General features: G+C 33.3%; 1 pseudogene across 1 annotated transcript; it reads left to right on the forward strand.

Moving 5' to 3' along the window:
• Nucleotides 1-6514: 6514 nt before the first annotated feature.
• LOC308653350 (olfactory receptor 5K3-like) lies at nucleotides 6515-7449 on the forward strand (annotated as a pseudogene). The gene has a single exon. The product of its transcript is annotated as an olfactory receptor 5K3-like (transcript).
• The last annotated feature ends 10667 nt before the right edge of the window (nucleotides 7450-18116 follow it).

The following is an 18116-nucleotide window of genomic DNA, read 5'->3' on the forward strand; positions in this document are numbered from 1 at the left end:
TGAAGAACTTGTCTACATTTTTTCCATGCCCTGAGACTTAATATGTGACTGACCTTAATGGTGATGGACTAATTAATCTGAAGGAAGAAAGCTGGACCCAAGGAAGATGTGGCTGTGAAGAGATTACCATCACTGAAGAGAAGCTAGTGAATGACAACACTCCCTTGCCCTGAGAAATCTAAGCCAAAATTGTGCCTCACTCTATTATCTTGATCATTACTATTATCTTGATAGTTCATCTTCCTGGGATACTACATCAGCCAGGTGATCACTTCAAATGATTAAAGCTTCCTAGCAATTCCAACACTAAGAATAGATTGGCAGCCCTGCACACCCTCCCATGGCCCTAAGAAATGATTTGACAACCTACTTTGAAGAGCATGCCCCCTACAAGATCAGACAAAAGCACCTATACAAACATTAGACATAGTCAGGCATCCCTCTCAGTTTGACCTCTGAAATCCTCACATCCATACAGTCCTCAGTCACTTCAGGTGCCCATCCCCTGCTACTGGGCATACTGCTGCAAACCTGTCTTGGTTTTCCAAAGCAACCCTTTACCAACATGGCCCTAGGAAATGGTCAAGTTTCCCATCTTCACATCTGTCATGTCAGATGTCCCTTGCTGTCTTTAATAATAGTCATTTTGGCTAGAGGCACAAAAAACATACACTGAAAAAAAGAATTACCTCTTCAATAAATGGCATTGTGAAAACTGGATATCCCATGCAGAATGAAACTAGACTCTTATCCCTTACCATATAGTAAACTTAACTCAAAATATTTCAAAGACCTAAATGTCATAACTAAATCCTTGAAACTATCAGAAGACAACAAAGGGGCAACATTTAAAGCCAACCACATAGGCAATTATTTTTGATGGTACCCCAAAAGCACAATAACAAAACTAAAAATAGACCCAATAAAATATCAAACTAAGAAGATAATATCAAACTAAGAAGCTTCTTTACATGAACCCGAAGAATCAAAAGTGTAAAGACACAAGCTTCAGAAGGGGAGAATTATTTACAAAGTGTTTGCAAAGTTTTTATGTGATAAAGAACTCAAACAAATCACAAGCTGTGGGGACAAGTGCATGGAGTACTGCATACATGGCATACATTAAGGGTGTCTGAGTGGCAGGCCACTCCCCTCGGCTAGGTGTGTGAGTGGCAGGCTGCTTACCCCGTAGACACAGCCCTGGGCAGGAAGCCATGTTTCAGTCCCTGTGCTTACTTCATGGCCCACTACTCAATTGGTTGCTGCAAGGACAGTTAGCAGATATTGCATTGGTGGCTGCCTGTAATCTACTTAGCTACTGCCTGAGTATATATACAAGGTAACTGCCCAATAAAATCAGATCTGCTTCCTGCTTGGTTTTAGGAGGTCTTGATTAGGGACTCCATAGCCACACTCTTCTCTACACTGTTCCGTGAACCTCATTGCTGGGCAAGAGAGAGCCCACATAAAAACCAAAAATACCAGTAATCTGATTTAAAGATAAACATATGATATCAATAGATATTTTCAAAAGAAGAAACATCCATGGTCAATGATATGGAAAATGTTTATAATCACTAGCCATCAGGAAAATGCAAACCACAACCACATTAAGATATCATCTCTCTTCAGTTAGAATGATTATCATCAAAAAGATGAAAAACACAAAATGTTGACAAGAGTGTGGAGAAAGAAATTCTTACTTACACTCTGTTGATCAAAATATAAATAAGTACAACCATTACAAAAATTAGTACAGAGTTTCACCATAAACAAATAATAAAACTACCATATCATCCATTTATTTCACTTCTGCAATCTAACCAAAAGAATAAAATCAGTTTATCAAAGAAATGACTGCATTCCCATGTTTATTATAGCACCATTCACAATAGCTAAGATATGGATGATATCCATGTCTTAAACTAGTGCAACACATGTGGGCACTTTCTTCTAGCTCTACCTGTGTTCCCACACAGCACCTAAGATGAATGTGACTTGCCAAGATGTCAATCCATCTACTGACCACAAGACATCAAGAAGCTAGACTCAAGCCCCTGAAAACCTGTTCCCTTGCCTTATTTGAAAAGAACATTCCATGGAACCTCCCTCTGTGTCCCCCTCTATAAAAATAAAGGATTCAGATGGCTTACTCTCTTTCCAACAGACCCCTAAGGTCAAGAGCTGTCACTGGATCCCAAGAAAAATGTATTTTCTCTGTTTCTGTGTGATTATTTTGTGCCAACCCAAATACACCTGGAGTGACCCTGACTGATTTAGTCACGTGTTGTGGCAGTGGAATAGCAATACCTAGTAGCTAGGAAAGATCGGGAAGAAGAGACAAGCGAAGGTGGCATAATGTGAACTAAAACATAATTAGATGGAAGGAATAATTTCTAGTGTTCTACAGCACAGCATGTGACCACAGTTCATGACAATCTATGATAATTTTTCTAAACAACTTGAAGAGAGGAATTAATAGGTTCCAAGCACAAGGAGATGAAAATGTTTGAGAAGTTGGAAATTGTAACCACCCTGATTTGATAGATACATATTTTTAAAATGTGTCAAATTACCCCTGTTGCTCCCAGAAAGTTCAATTACTATTTTCCAGTTAAAATAAATTTTTGAAAATAAAAGTTTTAAAATAAATGGAAATAAATTTTTGAACTGCTATACCACACAACCATTCAAAAATAGTAATTCACACATGATCATTTTTTCTAAATGTTGTACTATTATATCAATTAATAATAGTATATGAATAGTACAAAATTATTTTGTATCACTCATATAAAAATACAAATTTTGTTACATTTCTATCATTCAATTTTACTACTTTATTCCTATTTGTATATTTTGGATTATACATAGCTTTATAGGATATTGCTACATCTAGCTTTTGTTGTGGAACAGGTATGTATTTCAAGAATTTTGAAATAAATTTATTAATATCAATTTACAAACAAAATGGTTGCAAGCTCTCATCTACTGAACTCACAAGCAGATAGATGAAAATTGAAACTCTAGATACAACCAGTAATCAAGGGATTATTCTAGATTGAAAGCAAATAGGGGACAGGGAAGGAACCCAGGTAAACACAAGCATCATTAAGTTATTCTCTGTCCCCTCTACCCATTGTCATTGCTAATGTCCTGTACATAATTTAGTAATCAAATCGATATATATACATATATATGTGTGTGTGTGTATATATATATATATATATATATATATATATATATATATATATATATAAGGATTTAGCTAACTTTGCTACAAAAACCCCAAAACAACTATGAAATAATATCTACCTTAAGACCATTTAATACAGTTACACAAACCAGAGACATAAAAATATCACACCTGATTGACATTGTAGTATGAAGGCAGGAAGTACAATTTAAGTGAATACAGGAAAAAATCAATTTGTTAAACAGAATAGGGAAAGTTTATTTTTGAGCTCAAGGAGGATTGGAATTTTAAAAAAAGAAGGAAGAGATTATTTTAGGTTTGGGAAACATTGCTATTTTATAGATTGAAGCAGGTACACCAGGAATAGGGAAGTGATGCACATGGCCATCTTCCTTCTGGTGCACAGGAGAAAGCCAATTGACAAGATACAGACAGATCTAAAATTTCAAAGTTAGGAAAATGGATTTGGTTTGAAAGTAATGAGGTTCTGTTAAATTATTGAGCAGGGAAGTATCACTTTTTAAATTCATTCAGCAAACAATGAGCACTACAAAATGACAAAGAATTCAGAGCATTGGAAATAGAGAATTGAACTTATCAAAGAAATCCCTTCTCCCTAAACCATAGCACTAATTGTGGAGTGGGAAAGGAGTGACCAATTACAATGTACACCCAAATAAATGTATAATTAGAAAGTGATTAGCATTATGAAGAATAGATAATAGCAGGATAAGAAAGATAAAAGACATTTTGTATGAATAAAAAATACAGGAGAACAATCTCAGGCATTTGTATACAGAAGAAATAATAAAATAAAATTTCCAGTGAGTATGTTTAGAACATGGACATTCAAAGTACAGAGCGCAAAGTTGATGACGTTGACTGAAGCTATCATACCTCACAGTTTACTCTCCAAAGTTATTTATTTTTATAAACCATATTAATCCTACTTCCTCTAGAAAGGGGTTCCAAGATCCTGAGACTATTTCCTGCCTGTTTTATATTTTATGAATAGCATGGTGAAGAGAATTGTAAAAAACTTTATCAGTTAAATGAAAAATCAGCAGGATCAAATGGACTTTGGTAAACCTCATTTGCTTAATCTTATTGTCTAATAGGACATCTTTAATGAATGTCAAGTGGTTCACATGTTTTTGGACTTACTATCTGCACAGTATTACACTGCTTTAAGTGCAATGAAATCCCTTCAGAATTTGATAGAACTTTTTAACCTGGCAGTGTACAGACATATGATCAACACTGACTTATAAAGGTAGTCTCAGAGTTTCCTTGGTTCATCCCAAATATTAGCAAAAATATACAGAAATATATTCTTTAATTCTGAGAGGAAACATGGCAAGTTCAACTCTTCTCAATGCATTCTAGGTAAAGATGTGTCTGAATTTAAATTTCAGTAACTGTAAATATTTACTACTCTTTTTAACCATTTTTTATTATTTCTAAATTTTAATTTCTTATTTATTTCTCTAACTTCTCAAAATTCAACAATGTTGTTAACTAGGATAATATACAATGTTATGATCTTCTGATTTTCCAATTATAATATATAATTCCAAAATACAAATGTTAGACCAAAAAGTATATTAAATAATTTAGACATTCATTTAAAGCTGTTTATATTTAATTAACTTATTACCAGGCTTACATTAATATTTTGGCTTATTTTAATATTTGAGAAAAAACTAATATACTACCTTTGAATGTTTTGAATTTAGAAATACAAACACATTTCGATAATAGAATTTATATGATTAGATTTGTCAATCAACACACCCTATCAGATCATTAAGTAATAAGAGGAAATAACCTTTAAAAGCAAGACAAAATTTGAATTTGAATTTTCTGTCAAGATGTAAAGCATTTTATCTCTTTTTCAAGTGTTAAAACTGAAGTATAAAGGTTAATCTGTTTTTATTTCCTTGACTTCTACTATGGTAAACTTTCAAGAATTTATATCATATTCTAATAGAAAAGAGGTAATTTAGATAAAAGATATATATTTTAATTTCTTAAGATGATGATTTTGTGAAAGTTCTTAAAACTAACAGGTTAAGTATGCACAGGCAAAGAGGTCAAAGGGACCATGAGTAGGAAACTGAAAAGTAGGTGACCTATACTTGTTCACCAATAACAAACCTAATTAAGTCAATTGGACTTAATTTGGCCTTGATCCCATAAAATTGTACATCTCCTTTTATAGAAGTATGTTACAACTAGTCTTGGAATTATTATAATAAGGAAAATGTGTAAATACATATAAATGAATAATGAAATTTAGATAATACATGAAAAATTGTAGATTGTGTTGGACAAAGAACATATACTCTACAATTTAAAAATGAGGTCAGTGGGGTCTAGAATACTCAGTTAAAATTTGATTAAGTAGCATTACATGTCAACTGTGCCTTAGGAAAAAAATAAATAATATAGAATTTGGAAAAAAATAAATCAATGAAAATAATGGAATACACAGAATGAGTGTTCATGAATGGGTGTAACATTGGGAAAAGGGATCAAAGAGGGAAGATCTATGAAAATTTATACCATTTGTTTTCGATGTTAATTTTCCTTCTAGATAAGTATCCTCCTTAGTCCTTACTGACTGTTTTGCAAATCAGACTAACTAACATGTATAATATATGTTAAAATATTCATTTTTCCAGTAGTATGTATAAAAACTGTTTCTTAGTTTAAAAAATATGTGTTTATAGGAAACTTTATTTTAAAATTATTTTGGGTATTTTTTTTATTTTTGTTTTTTGGATACTGGGGACTAAACCCATATTTGCTTTGCCACCACGCTACTTCCCTAGTCCTTTTTATTTTTATTTTTTAATTTTTGAAACAGGATCTTCTTAAGTCGTTGACACAGCCTCCTACTTGCCATCCTTTGGAATCTGCCTCCCAAATCATTGGGATTACAGGTGGGTGCCACCACAACCAGGGTATTTTATAATCTTAAACACTCACACTGAAACTATTGGGAAATATTAATTAATTGGGCCAAATTTTATGCTATTATGCATTAATACTGAATGATAAACTTCTCCACATTAAACCTCCTCCCTGGATTTATCAAAATACACCTGTTAATTTTGAGAGTTGCAGCATTAGGTCATAGATGCTGACTCTTCAATGGAACAAAAGACCCTAGAAGTTTGTGGAGCTGTCTGATGGAAATAGCAGGGAATGATAAAGAAGAAATTTCCCTACATGCTATAAAAAGAGAGAAAAATTAGATACTTTCAATTAGAATCTTATATCTCAACAATTCCTATTTCAACAGACAACACAGAGATGACTGAAGACAACCACTCAATGACAACTGAATTTATCCTGATGGGATTTACAGACAACCAAAACCTGAAGGTCCTTCTGTTTGTGGTATTCTCTGCCATCTATCTGGTCACCATGGTGGGGAATCTAGGGTTGGTGGCTTTGATTTACATGGAGCGCCGTCTTCACACACCAATGTACATCTTTCTGGGCAATCTGGCTCTCATGGATTCCTTCTGTTCCAGTGCCATCACTCCCAAGATGTTACAGAACTTCTTTTCCCAGGGCAGAAGAATTTCCTTCTATGAATGTATCACACAATTTTATTTTCTCTGTTTTGCTGAATCAACAGACTCTTTTCTTCTGGCAGCAATGGCTTATGACTGCTATGTGGCCATATGCAGACCACTGCAGTACCACACCCTGATGTCAAAGAAACTCTGCATTCAGATGACCACAGGAGCCTACATAGCTGTAATCCTGCATCCCATGATTGAAGTAGGACTTTTATTTAGGTTGGATTTCTGTGGGTCTCATCAAATCAATCACTATTTTTGTGATATCCTTCCATTATACAGACTCTCCTGTGTTGACCCTTATATCAATGAATTGATGGTACTTATCTTGGCAGGGTCACTTCTAATCTGTACTATTACCATAGTAGTAATCTCTTATTTCTATATCCTTTTCACTATATTTGCAATGAAATCCAAAGAGGGAAGGGGCAAAACTCTATCTACTTGTGCATCCCACTTTCTCTCTGTGTCAATATTCTATGGTTCTCTTCTCTTTGTGTATGCCAGACCAAGTTCATTTAAAGAAGGGGACAAAGATACACCTGTTGCTATTTTTTATACTCTAATAGTTCCTTTATTAAACCCTTTTATTTATACTCTAAGAAACAAGGAAGTAATAAATGCTATAAAAAGGTTTTTAAACAAAAGTCAATTCTGTAACTTTCTATAACATATAGCATCTCTCCTTAAAAATTTACTGGAACTTTCTAAACCTACAAATACTGAGAAAATAGCACATATTCATACTGAGAATACTAAATTATTAAAATATTGATGATATTTGATGCAAATTAGTTCCAAAGAGATTGTGTGTGCACAAATATACTTCAAAATTAAATGTCATAAGATAATTCAAGAGTGAACTAAATAATTATTCATGATTGTCAGATTGCAATTTTTTACAATTTTCCACAAAATCATCAAATATAGTAATACTCATCAGCATACGAAAAACTAGCTTCTATTTAATACAGTTGTTATATTTCTCATATCCTAAGCATAATTTTAAAATCACATGCATTTTCCAAGTTCTAAAATATTAACATTTCATTAAACTGTATGGTTGAATTGGGTTTTGATTTTGACTTTCTTTCTTTCAAGAGATTATGCTTAACATGTATTCATATAGAATATTTATTCTTTAATAATTAATATTTTCATATTTACTGTAAATCAATTTTACTTTCAAATTCTCTTTAACAGAGTAACTGTACACTGTGATTTAACAGCCTATAATTTAAAATGAATGCTATTTCAGTACAGGAAAAGGCAACATGAGGAAGGATGGGAGAGCCTGGGAAAGTACAGGGGAATAAAATGTACCAAATTATGCTCTGTCCACACAGGACTATACCACAAACAATCCCACTTATACATATAATTATCATGTGCTAATTAGAATCATAATAGTAACAGAAAGGAGATTGATAAAGTAGAAAACTTGGACCTGTTTGAGGAATGTGGAAAGAGAAAGGGAAGGCATGAAGAAATAAGAATGATAAAATTATGCTATGTGTCTATATCAATATGGCATGACAAATCCCACTACTATGTATGATTATAATGCATGATTAAGAGTGATGCTATTTATAATGAAATTCTTCTCAATTTTTATTTTTTCATGTAGTTTGCTTATATGTCAATTATAAATGAAAATGCAATTACTGAAAATATCTATTAAATCAATTTTTTTCTGCTTGACTTTATTACTTGTTTTGTTGGCCTCTGAACAAAAATATTCATCAAAGAAATGGGCAAAGAAAAAGGAAAAAAAATTTTTGAAATATGTTATCTTCTTTATTATTATTTGGATCTCAGGTGTTTCCCAAAATATCCTATGTTAGTGCAAGACTATTCAAGAATGAAATCATTTGATTATGAGAGCTAAAAACTAATTGGTCTTTCATACTTTTAGTGGACTAACACAATAGTAACTGTAGGCAGGTGGAAGGTAAGTCACTGGGGTTACACTCTGGAAGTTTCCTCTTCCCTGAGACTCTTTTCCTATCTCTTTCTGCATCTCAACCACCACCACCAGCAGAGAAGTGATCCTCAGCTTCACCATTCTACCATGATGTTTCACCTCCCTTGGGTCCCAGGCCAATGAACCCAACTGAACATTGGTTGAAACTCTGAAACAAGGAGTTCAAAATCAAGTTTTCTTTCTCTAATTAGTTCTTCTTTAGATATTTTGGTCACAGCAAGAAAAAATGAATACAGAAACTGGTGTGAAGAAGTAGAGTCTCTGCTGTGACTAATAACACCATGTGCTTTAGCTTTTCATATTCATACGTGGGAGAAGATCCAAAAAATTTGAGGATACAACTGGAGAAGACTTAGAACACTGTAAATGGAGCTTAATGGGCAATTGTAGTGTGAGATTAGAAGACACAGAATGGAGATATGAATGAGGAAAACCAAAGACTTTGCTCATGAATTTCAGAGGGGAATGAGAATTCTGTTGGGAATTGGACCAGAGACCATTTGAGTTATATCTTGGCAAAACACTTGTTTAAATTTTGTTCATGTCTGGAGATTTTGTGTGAAGGTGAATTTTGTTTGAAGGTTATGCCAAAGTTGCAGTGGATTTCCTCATGATTAAAAGATGCCAAAAAAAAAAATGCCAGTATGAGAGAAGATCTGCTGGCCAAGGAAATAAGGAGGTTAACAGAGGCCACATGGGTTTCAACCAACAAAGTCAAAGGGGCAGGGCTGGCCATGCCCTTTGGAGATCATATTTTGCTACCATGTACCCCATATACTAGAAGGTGAGCTATAGAGATTGTTTGCCTGGTTGGGTTTAGATCTTGCTTTTGTCCAATCCCTTCTTTCTTTGCCCCTACACATCCTTTTGGAATAGAAATATTTACTCTGTGCATTATGTGTAGGTTATATGAAACTTGCTTTTGATTTGTTTCACGGGTTCACACCCAAGAGTTTGCTTTGAGTCTCTGGTGAGACTTTTGACTTAGGACACTGCTGGATCTGTTAAGACAGTATCTAGGAGATGCACTAAATGTATTTTGCATTGTGACATGGACATTATTTTTTGAGGGTCAGAGGAAGAATAGTATTGTTTTGATATGAAGTTTTCCCCCAAAAGATCCTATGCTAATGTAGAAATGTTTGGAGGTAAAATTATTAGATTATAAGAGCTGTTACATAATTGGTCCAACCTGATTTGAATGGACTATTTGATAACTGTAGGCACTTGGGTCATGACTGGAGATTATAGGTCATTGTGGTCCTCTCAGGGAAGGATTCCTCTTCCCTGTGGACCCTTCTCCTTTCTCTGTCTCTCTTGCTTTCCTCCCTGAAGCTATGCTCCTCTACCACACCCTTCTGCCATGATGTTCTACCTCATTCGATACCCAGAGTAATGGAGGTGGCCAATTATGGAGTGAACATTTTAAACCAAAAACTCAAAATAAATATTTTCTCCTCTAAGTTTTTCTTATTGGGCATCTTCATCACAGTGACAATAATTATGTTACCCTTAGGACAAGATTAAAGTTATCCTTTGATTTTAAGGGATTTCCTTGGCATTGACATCAGGATAATTCTGCACAAATTCCTAGCCTGAGGGGCATGGTTCCCAAAATATCAATGAATTAAAAAAAACTATATTAAGGATGGATGCAGTCTGAGAAAATGTGTGTCACAACACTAAAAACTGAAGGAATACCATGATTAGAGGTAAAAACAAAGATGTTTGAAAGCCCTGATGCTAACATAATTATTGTCACTGACCCATGAGTAGAGAGACAGTCCTTGTTTTAATAATCTATTCCTCAATGTTTAAAAGTTCAAATTTTTAATATGAATTTCCCCATACTGAATAATATGATATCTCCAAGTAGTTACAATAAAATATTTATCATTCAATACAGCACAAGAATGCTGTATTATAACACAATGCATAACATGCTGTATCACATAACATAAACATAAATGTTCATTTCTTGAAAATACTTAATATAGTCATTGCTTTTGTATTTTATATACTTATGTTTGTAGTTTGTCTCTAAATTTTAGACACTATGAAAAAAATAATGCAACACAATAAGTGGCTTATTCAGATATTCTAAGCATAAATGCACCACAGTTTTATTATCATATATACAGGTAGTCTGTAAATGACCATGTAAAATAATTCTTGAGTGTATAGTAAAGTTGTTTTTGATTAAGAATAATTATTATACTTTGCAACCAAGAAGAGAAAATGAGATTTAACTTTTATATTCTGATAGAGTGTCTCTTAAATAAAACAGTAACTAACTTTTCCAGAGTACAAAAATATTTTCAGCTTATTTATCAATAAGCATTGCTTAGATAATGACAAAAATTGTACTTTTGTATATTCATAAATAATTTTCAAAATATTCAAATTTAGGGATATTTTAAAAGTGAAGAAAACCTAAAATATAATGGGAAAATTATTTTATTTATTGATGATAAGCCTCTAGTTACAAAAGTCTGAAAAAACTTCCCTAAAATATGTGAATGAATAGAAAATTGTATATTAAATATAGTGTAGACAAGAATAAGACACAGAGAATGCTAACAAAAAAATTATTTTTAAAATTATACATATTTTGAATAATTGTAGGCTTTAATATAAAATTGTGTATTCAAAGTATGCTAAAGCCAAAGACTTATGGCAAATTCTGGAATTAAAAAAAGATGATTTTACCATCCCGTGTTACTTCTGCCCTTGAAATTTTGGCTTATGTATATCAGGTCTAATCTAATTGATTATTTTTTTGGTAAAATTCTTTTGTATAGGCTCTCCTGTACTGATCTTTCTCTCTCTCTCTCTTCATCTCTCTCTCTCTCTCTCTCTCTCTCCCCCCACCTCTCTCCCTCTTTGTTGTTGTTGTTGTTGCCAATCCAAATATATACCGTTTCCACTGTCTTGATCATTTATCTCTGTATTATTTTCACAACTTTCTGAATGAAATCCAAGGAGGGAAGAAGTACAGCACTTTCAACCTGTGCATCCCACTTTTTCTCACTCTTAATATCTACATTTTTCACCTCATGTGTATTAGACCATTTGGAGAAGAAGGTAAAGATACACTAGTGACATTAATTTACAATAGTAATTTCATTTTTAAGCCCTTTTATATACAGTTCAAGAAATAAGAAGGTAATAAATGTTCTAGAAAAAGTTATGAGAACTTATAATATTCTTAAATGCCATCATCTACAGCAAATTGACTCAATTTATTAAAATGTTTGCATAAATGATGAACAGAAAAATAAATGTCTTGTACACAATATGTGACATTAAATCATTCAGTTACATATTTTAAGATGGATATTAGAGTTAAAAAATTGTTTGGAAAATTTTAATCCAAATTACTTAAACAGGGTAAATCAAGGGAAACATAAGGGTAACTGTAATTGCTTTCATTGGTCTTGTGGAAAAGTGAGAGAATTCTGTTGAAAGCCTCAGTGAACTGACCTAGCATTCAAACTAAATGCGAAATTATGAAATGATTTTTTTTCAGAAAAACAATCTGGCAGAAACTTGTAGGTTAATGTGGAGGAAGAGAAATGAGAAACAAAGTAATTGTTGTAATCTATTTTTAGTGTAATAAAGTTTTATTTAAATGAGATCCCAAGAATGTGAAAAGAGTGAATTCAGAAGGAATAAACTCACCTATTTTACAGAATAATTAACAATGGATTTTAACACATGGGGAAGAAGAAATTTTGTTCTAATTAGTCACACAGGATAGCAGAATGCATTCTGACATATTGTACACAAATGGAGCACAACTTCTCATTCATCTGGCTGTACAAGATGCAGAATCACACCAATCATGCAATCATAAAGGTACATATGGTAACAATATCTGACTCATTCTTGTACCCATCCCACCCCCACACATCTTCTCTTCTCCTCACTCCCCTCTGCCCTACCAAAGTTCCTCCATTCTTTCCTCTCCCACCATTATGGATCAGTATCTGATATGTGGATGCTGATCCATAATGGTTGTGGATATATATATATATATATATATATATATATATATATATATAGAGAGAGAGAGAGAGAGAGAGAGAGAGAGAGAGATGCTGATATATATATTAGCCTTTGGTTTTTTGGGGATTGGCTTAGTTTGCTTAACATAATATTCTCCAGTTCCATCCATTTACTGGCAAATGCCATAATTTCATTTATCTTTATGGCTGAATAATAGTATATTGTGTGTGTGTATATACCACATTTTCTTTATCCATTCATCTATTGAAGGGCACCTAGGTTGGTTCCTTAGTTTAGCTATTGTGAATTGAGCTGCTATGAACACTGATGTGACTGTGTCACTGTAGTATGTTGATCTTAAATCTTTGGGGTATAAACCAAGGAGTGGGATAGCTGAGTCAAATGATGGTTGTAGGGATTCTGACTGTGGAAATATACAGAGAAGCGTTCCTCTGGTGAGCAAACTCCCAGCAGATAACAGGCACTCTGTTTCCCACCCTTAGAATGCCCTGCAGTTTCTCCTAGGATCTAGTAAAATAACTAAATATGTGTGCAATGTCTAGCTACTATGGCAATGCCTTGCTTGAGAAGGCTCTGTGCTAGAGTCTTATCAAACTCATCCTTGATCTCAGGCACATAACTCCTGGGAATAAAGGAACTTGCTTGCCAGATAACTACAATGTTTCACAAAACTCTGGTGCTCCTGGATCTGCCCATCTAACAATAACTTTAGACAATGAACTTTCTTGAGAGCTGCACAAACTCCTGACATTGCACACTGTAACTATAGAATGTAACTGCAGAATAAGCAACCTTTCTGATACTATAAACAATAATGTAGTTATAGTACTAATGACCAAATGTAACCTATTAATATGAATAAATGTGGCCACTTGGTTGAGCAGCCATCTTTCCTGCCTCTGTATCTTGTCTCTGTGTCTCTTTTTATTTTCCTTACAGATGGTTCCATTCCAAGTTTCCTGAGGTATCACTATACTGCTTTCCATAGTAGTTGCACCAATTTACAGCCCCGCCCCCCCCGAAATGTATGAGTGAACCTTTTCTCCCACACCCTTGCAAACACTTATTGTTGCTTGTATTCTTGATAATTGCCATTCTGACTAGAGTGAGATAGAATCAGAGTAGTTTTGATTTGCATTTCTCTAATTCCTAGAAATGTTGAACATTTTTTTCATATATTTGTTGATCAATTATATTTCTTCTGTAAAGTGTCTGTTAAGATCCTTAGCACATTTGTTGATTGGATGATTTGGTTTTTTTTTTTGGGGGGGGAGTGTTAAATTTTTTGAGTTCTTTATATAAAGGATTTTTGTTTGTTTCAAAGCATCAACAATATTATGGAATATAAAACACAGACTTGCATATCAAACACCGAATAAACATTTAAAATTGTGAAGAGACTATTTTTTTATATTTTATTAGTAATAAGATGTATCCAAATTATATATAGTCATTAGCTACTTCTAATTTTCAAATTTTCTATAATTTTTCTTTAATCATGACTTTTTTTGCATGGATTTATTTATAACACTATCTATACATAAAAGATATTAAAATATTTCAACTCTGGGGCAAATAATTTCTGTATCTTGACAGTCTTTTAATGTGTTTGTGATGTTTATGATCTATAAATGTTTTAATTTGAAGTACTCATTATATACTATTTCTTATGCAATTACTATCATGCCTTTGGTCTACAGTTTTGTTTTATTTTAATCTGAAGGCTACTGTTGACCAGTATTATTGTCATTTCCTCTTTTTATAGTCTTAATCTCCTCCTCCTCGTTCTCATTCTTTTTGAAAAGTTTAAAATTTTCAAAGTTGTCTCTTGATTTTTCTTAGAGATAAGATCATATACATGGATTGATGTTATCCAAGAGTAAATTCCCACATAAAATTATAAGAGAAAAAGGAAAAAAAGAGAGAGAGAGAAACAAAAGAAAAGGAAAGAAAGATTGTTTGTGATCCTGGGTCAGCAAGCACATATTTCACCTTTTCCATTTGTGTTAAAATTTCTAAGTCCATATCTCACATTTAGAGATTTTTATGAATGAATTTTTGAATTTTTTCCATAGTTCAGATTTTTTATTGGTACATTATAGTTGTACATACTAGCAGGATTCTTTCTGACACAATCATATGTGCACAAATTTAATTTACTCCATTCAGTCCTTGGTTCCCCCCTTTCCCTCCACTCTTTACTCCCCCTATTCCTTTTCTTCTACTCTGCTGGTGTTTCCTCTACTCTATTTATTTATTTTTGGTTGATGATTTAGAGATATACATAAAGATGGAATAATTGTGGTATATTTGTAAAAGCATATAGTGTAATTTTGTCAAAATCACTCTGAGTTTCCTCCCCTTTCCTATCCCTTCTTCCTCCTCCTCAATCACCTTTTTCTACTTCACTGACTTTCTCTCTCTCTTTAGGATATCAGACCCCATACCCCACTCTTTTCCCCCTTGCTTTGCTCTAGATTCTGCATATAAAACACTCAACCCTTAAGTATTTTGAGTGTAGCTTATTTTACTTAGAATGATGTCTTTCTTTCCCATCCATTTTCTGTCAAATGCAGTAATTTTATTCTTCTTTATGGCCAAGTAAAACCCCATTGTATATATGTGTATATGCACACACACAAACACACACATATAACACACACACACACACACACACACACACACACATACATATGGCACATTTTCTTAATCCATCCATCTGTTGATGAGCACCTGAATTGGTTCTATATTTTGGCTATTGTGAGTTGTGCTGCTAAATATTGATGTGGCTGTATCACAATAGTATGCTGATTTTAGATTTTTTGGATAAATTCCAAGGCATAGGATTGCTGGGTCATCTGGCCATTCCATTCATAGTTTTTTGAAGAATCTCCATACTGTTTTCCAAAATGGTCATACCAATCTGCAGTCCCCAAAACAATGTAAGAGTGTAACTTTCTCCACATCCTCAACAGCATTTGTTATTATTTATATTCTTGGTAATTGACATTCTGACCAGAATGACATGAAATCTCAGTATAAATTTTGATTTTCATTTCCCTGTTTGTTAGGGATATAGAACATTTTTTCATATATGTGTTGGACATTTATATTTCTTCTTTTGAGAAATATCTATTTAGCTTTTTGTCCATTTATTGATTGGGTTATTTGGGGGTTTGTTCATTTATTTGATGTTAGGGTTTTTTTTGTATTATTTACATACTCTGGATATTAATGCCCTATCAGAGAAGTAACTGGCAAAGATTCTATCCCATTTTTAGGCTGTCTTTTCATGTTGTTTATAATTTACTTTGCTGTGCAGAAGTTTGTAATTTGATTTCTTCCCACTTAATGATTCTTGGTTTTATTTCTTGAGCTTTTAGCATCTTTTTAAGGAAATAGGTACCTGCATCAATACGTTGAAGCATCGAGTCTATGTTTTCTTCTAACAGTTGCAGAGTGTTTGGTCTAATTCCGAGGTCTTTGGTTCATTTTGATTTGATTTATGTGCAGGTTGAGATAGAGATCTAGTTTCATTCTTCTACATTTGAATACCCAGGTATCCCTGCACAATTTGTTAAAAAGACTATTTGTTCTCCAAGACACATTAACAATTTTGCCAAGTATCAGATAACTGTACCTATGTGGATTTTGTCTTTATGTCTTCTATTATGTTGCATTGGTCTTCATGTCTATTTTGATGCAATAGTTTAATTTCTTTACATAGTATTAAAGTAGACTTTATTTTAGAATGTTGTGAATTGAGAACTAAAATTTGATTCAAGACTAGCCAGTAGTTCCAGAAACTTTTTTATTCTTACCTTACTGGTTCTCCTCTTTGCATATGCACATCAATAAAATCACATGAATATGCATACTCAGAGAAGTCAATCCCTAGCCTATCTCTCTTCACAGCAAACACAAAAGAGTCCCAATTCCTACACTTATATCCTAGAAATGAAAAAAAGACTTTATAAACACCCCCCCCAAAACAAGCTGAAACATAATAAGCTATGATTGTGAAAGACTCTTCTGCTTCTACCCATGTCTGTTATTAGGGTGCAAGAGTTCACATATATGATATAAATTTTCTCTAATCTTTATTTATGTGACTCTATTTTTATTACTGTTAATGTCTTAATACTAAGATGGTCCCCCAAATGTGGATTTCAGGCTACATTAACTCACCAAATCTCCAAATTCATACACCCAACTGCCTATCTTATACAATAACTTAAATGTCTCAAAAACATCTCAAATTTAACATGATCAAAACACAAGTCTTGAAATTCCCCTAAATATTATCCCTTCCTTGTCTTCTTTATTGAATGGTAGCTTCCTTTAATGAATTGGGCAAGTCAGAAATTAAGAGTAGTCCTCCATTTCTCTCTCCCCTCAAACCAAACTTTCAAGAGAACTGTCAACTCTCTCCCTTTTCCTCCAATGTACCAAATCTCTCCATTCACATAACACCCATATAATTCTCTCTCACCCAAACAGTATCAACATCTTCAAATCTGTCTACCTGCTTTTGCTGATTTTATTTCTTTTACATTTTTGTTCACGTTCCGATTATTGAAGCAGCACTTACTGAAAGGTGCTTTACAAAAGTTGTAGTCTCCTGCCCACTATGATCTATGTATTTCAAGTCACAGATGATTAAGTGGAAATTTTTCTATAAAGTCCAGTGAGTACCATTTAGCTGAACAAAAGGAAAAAAATCTGATTACAAAGACCAAGAAAAGTTCTCATGGAGGAATTCATGTTTGAGCTCAAAGAAGAGCTCAATGAAAAAGGGAAGTCACTATAGGTGAAGGAACATTGCTATCATATTAACTGAGGCAGGTGTTCAAGGAACAGGGCAGTGATTTCACCAGCAAAGCAAGAGACAAGATGCAGACAGATTGTGGAGTATCTGGAACTCCAAAAGAAGGACAATGGATTTGGTATGAAAAGTTATGCAATTCTATTTTGAATCTTGAGCAGGAAAATATAATTTTAAAAAATTTATTCAACAAATAATAAGCATTAAAAAATGCCAAGCACTATTCATAGATCTGGAAATACAGAATTGGATATATAAAAGAAATCTTTTCTTGTGAAGTCAATGTGCTAATTGTAGGAAAGGGGAAGGAATCACCAATTATAGATGTCCTGACAAATAACACTTTAGTGAAGTGTGATTAGCAGTATGAAGATGATTAAAACCACAGCACAAGAAAAGTAAAGAGTAGGTTGTAAAATAAGAAGTAGAAGTGAAAGTCTCAGTAATTTGTATATAGGAAAAATAAAATAATAGCTTAGAATTAGCATT

Source organism: Spermophilus citellus (genome assembly GCF_964194105.1).
Source record: "Spermophilus citellus genome assembly, chromosome: 7".
Classification (NCBI taxonomy): Eukaryota; Metazoa; Chordata; class Mammalia; order Rodentia; family Sciuridae; genus Spermophilus; species Spermophilus citellus.